Genomic DNA, 4,863 nt, shown 5'->3' on the forward strand with positions numbered 1-4,863 from the left:
ACCTGGCATTGAGTTTTAAGCCACTAGGTCCGGGACGGGAACTGCAGTCAACTACATGGGAGTCCAGCGACATAGCCATTAGGCTAACTGCTGGTCCCAAAACTGTTTTTCTTGAAATAAAAAAAAAAAAAAAAGCATTAAAATATTTATTTGATGACTGCAGTAAGCTATACAGCCCCAGCTAGGTGCTACTTCATAGTATGTTCATTCTACTCACTGAGGTTTATGCCTAAAGTCAGACTTGTGTTCATGGATATGTATATATCAGTTATGCTTGCTATTCAAAATAGATTAATTAAGATCTTTAGTGAATCAATAAAATGTGGGGAAAGGCATAGAAAGCAACCATTGATACCAGAGACAGCATGGGAGGAGGGTGGGAGATGGTAGAGGGTGAGAGATAGGGAATCAAGGATGGGGAAAAAAAGCAAAATATATAGAAAACGAGAAATGGAAAATTATTTGTTGATGATAACACATATATTGATGTGCTTGATTGAGGCAATATACAGTGTATTCTGGATAGAAAAAAATCTCATTTTGTATGCTGTAATTATATACAGTGAATAAATGTAAATAAATAAATTTAAATAATAAAAAAGGGTTAGTAGTTTGGGAAAAATAAATAAATAAAAAATAAATGATGGAAAAAATTTTAAAAAAGAAAGAAAAAATGAAAAGAGGGACCAGCAGTTACTGTAATGGCTATGTCGCTGAATTCCCATGTATCCAACTGTGGTTCGAGTCCCAGACCCGGTGGCTTAAACTCACACCAGGCGTGTGTGCGTGCGTGCCCAGGATCCCGAGAGGAGAATGGAGGAGAAGAGATTGCAGCGTGGCCATCCCCCTGGGGGGTGATTTCTCACTTTCTGTCTCTCTGTCTCTCTCTGTCTTTCTGGTGAGCGCAGGAGCCCTATAATAAAAACCTCTCAAAAAAGAAAGAAAGAAAGAAAGAAAGAAAGAAACAGAAAAAAAGGGCTCACTTTAGGAGACTAAGCTTATAATTATGTAGAAAAGACTTACAAGCGGTCTGAGAATGTGCAAACATAGATCTCAGAAGTTAGAGTGTCTGGATCACAGAAGGACCACCCCATTAAACTGATATCTACTGTCTGATACACTTCTGGGTGCTTTTCTAAGCTGCAGCTTCATAAACCACATCCCATCTTGAGAAGTGTTCATAGTGATGCTCTATGGGAAATTGTTAAAGAGAGGAAGGGTGTTAGGCTCAAAAAGTTGAAATTGGACCTCGACAGTTCTTTTCCTGCTCACAAGGGTTCTCCAGTTCTGGAGGAATGAGTATCTTCCTCTAGGGACTAGTATGAGGGTTAGATTTCAATGAACTGCAGTGCTATCAATAGTTAACAGAGCTCTGGGCTGTCTTCCAAAGAGAGAAGATGACTGAACAGAGCATTAGCTGTGAAGTCAGAGGGGCCTAAGGAGCAACCCTAACTCCATGGAGCCATTAGTCCTCTAACATTGGCCTCCCTGGGCATCTCCAAGCTCTTCTTGGGGCTGCATTACAGCTCGATGTGGCTTATCTTTTGCAAGTGTGTGTGTGAGATGGGGGCGGGGAGCAAAGGTGGGTGTGGGTTTCTCTAGCCTGGAATGCTTAGTGACCCTTTATTTGTCCTTCCAGACTCAAGCAAACACTGATCACAGCGATTAACTCAGGCCAGGCATTACCAATCCACTTAGAACATATAGCCTGAAATCATATGCTCACCTGTCCTTCATGAGTCTTTGGAAATAGAGGTATGCGTGTTCTGCACCTTCCCCTTTGCAGCACGTATCTTTCAAAATATGTGGGATGAATGGGCACTCTTTTTTCAGTAGTGATTATCACATGACATGTCTGCCCTTGGATCAAAATCCTTTGAGTGCTAAGAATTACAGTCACAGTAGGCATTGTTGCTACTAAAACTGACATGTTTCTCCATTTTCTTGTTTATTTTAATAAACATACTGCCAAGGACCAGCAGTTAGCGTAATGGCTATGTCGCTGGACTCCCACGTAGTTGACCGCGGTTCGCGTCCCGGACCCGGTGGCTTAAAACTCACGCCGGGTGTGTGTGCGTGCACGCCCAAGATCCCGAGAAGAGAACAGGAGAAGGGATTGCGGCGTGGCCATCCCCCCTGGGTGGTGATTTCTCACTTTCTGTCTCTCTATCTCTCTCTATCTGTCTGGCGAGTGCACGCACCCTATAGCAAAAAACAAAAAAACAAAAACAACCATACTGCCAACATCACTGTTTCTCTGATGTTAGGGGAATCTATTCACAAAGTGCTCACTTTTTTTGCAACTGAAAACATGCTCTATCTGTTGTGGTGCTACTGTGGTAGCAGAACTCAAGGTGAGGATTCAGACCAAAAATGTTGCCATTCTGTAACAATTTAGTCCTCCACTATCCTTTTCCCCAGGGACCATTATCTCTGTGGGATGGGTCATTCATTCAGCTCAGATTCTTGAAAAGGATGGTAATTTATAAAGTGGGATATAGTGGGTATTCACTGAGCTATCAAAGCAGATAAATTTTTAAAAGAATTATTTATATTCTTCTTGAAAAGAATTATTTTATTAATTAGTATTATTATTTAATTTTGAAGAGAGAGAGAAAGGGAAAGTGAGAAAGCAAATCAGCAGCTCCTAGACTCGAACCATAGTCAACCATGTGGGAGTTCACCATGCCACCTGCTGGCCCCAATAATTATTTATTTTCAAATAAAAGTCGAGGGGAATTTTTAAAAAAGAGTGATTTATTTTTATATTTTTGTTTTTAATTCACCAGAGAGAGAAAGAGAGACAGAGAGAGAAAGTGAGAAAGCAAGCCACCAGACCTGAGATCCGAACCATGGTCGACCGTGGGAGTCCAGCGTTTTTACCACCATGCCACCTGCTTGTTCCCCAGATGAATTATTTAACTCCTAAGAAAATACTAAGCAATTTACCATCCAAACACAATTTCCTTCCCTTTTATCGTTTACTGTTTTATGTGTAGGGCTTAAAAAACATTTTTTTAGTGCAAATTACCTTCCAGTGTAAAAATATGTATAATATACCACTTTCTGGGTAACAACAGAGGTAACTATATATATATATATATATATGAAGGGTCTTCAAAAAAGTTCATGGGGAGGCCAACAGGTGGGGTGGTGGTTGGGGTACTGGATGCCCACATGGATGATCATGGTTCGAGTCCCAGGCCTGGTGGCTAAGTTTCTCTCTGTGTGTGTCTCTGGTGAATGCACATGCCCTATAGAAAATTTAATAATAATAAATAAAATTAAATAAGTGTGGAAATAAGAGTAATTTTAAGAATTATTTATTTTTATTTCTTTTCATTATTATTATTATTTTTATTTGACCAGAGAAAGAGAGGGAGAGGTAAAGTGAGAAAGCAAGCTTCCAGGTTCTGGACTTGAACCATGGTCAGCCATGTAGGAGCCTTACTCCTTAACCATCACACCACTTTCCAGCTACAAATAAATAATTCTCTTTTTTTTTGGAGAAATTTTTGCTACAGGGCACATGCACTCACCAGAGAGACAAAAAGTGAGAAATCACCCCCCAGGGGGAATGGCCATGCCGCAATCACTTCTCCATTCTCTTCTCAGGATTATGGGTACCTAAGCATATATGCCTGGGGTGTTTTAAGCCTCTGGGTCTGCGGACTCTAACCGTAGTCAGCCATGTAGGAGTCCAGCAATGTAAACTTTACACCATCTGCTGGTTCAAAAATAAATAATTATTTAAAGAAAAAAAAATATTAAAGGGGCCTGCAGGCGGCGTGGATGTTAAGGTGGCTGGTCTCTGCAGGGCCAAACTTCGTTGTTGAAGTCCAGGACCCCAAGGCTTGATAAACACCCCAGTGCATGTGCATGTGTGCTCAAACTCTCCAGCGTAGACTGGAGAAGGGATTGCACCGTGGTTATTCCCGAAGGGTGCTTTTTCACTTTCTCTCTTTCTGTCTCAGGAGCAAACGTGCCTTGTGACAAAATTGAAAAAAAAAAAAAAAAAAAGCCTATACTACTTTCATGTCTAACACTTTGAAAGAGTTGTTCAGGTGCTTTGCCATGGGGAAGTTACTGCCAAATTAACATAGCTGAGGGAAAATAGAGCTCAAGTGCTCGGTCAGTAAATGACATCTGTGGATTGTGAGGGAGGAAGTTCAGCTCAGTTGTCCCAAATCACTTGGGTTTTACGATCATTTTCTATTTTTAAAATTCTTTCATTTTCTTCCCAATTCAATTAACACGTTTTTATTTAGCGCCTACTCTCTTCCCAGTAGTGTCCCGGGAATTCTAGGAGATATAAAAGAAGCCTTCATGAAATATTTTGTAAAGTTCTTACCAAGTGTGGCGATCACTGTGGAATGGAGTGGCTAGAAAAATGTCTTGGATACAGTCTTGAATTAAGACTTGGAGAGGAGTGGGAGGTTCCCACAAATGAAATGGGCGACAGGCCCTGCAGCTGTCCTGGGAAACAGCTTGATGGGACCCCAAGAGTGCTGGAGAGAAGAGTTAGGGATGTCAGAGAGATCCGTTTAGATAGTCCCTAAAAGTCAGGCAGAAGAGCTTCACTTTGGGAGTCTACCAGGGAGTGAAAAAATAAGAGGTGCCCCTGGTATTCACATAGGAAGAGAACTGAGAAACCAGAATTAAGGAGACCACCTTTGTCACAATAATCGGGTGTAACATGATGACTTGATTAACATGTACCGGGGGAGCAGACAGGAAAGAATGAATTCATGAAACACTTGAACGAAGGAAACAGCAGGTCTTGATGATGGGCTAGATAAATGAGAACAGTCACACATAATTCCAACTTCTCTAGCTTGGGAGACTAGAAAAGTAACACACGTT

Source organism: Tupaia chinensis, unplaced genomic scaffold (assembly GCF_000334495.1).
Source record: "Tupaia chinensis unplaced genomic scaffold, TupChi_1.0 Scaffold000568_1, whole genome shotgun sequence".
Lineage (NCBI taxonomy): Eukaryota > Metazoa > Chordata > Mammalia > Scandentia > Tupaiidae > Tupaia > Tupaia belangeri.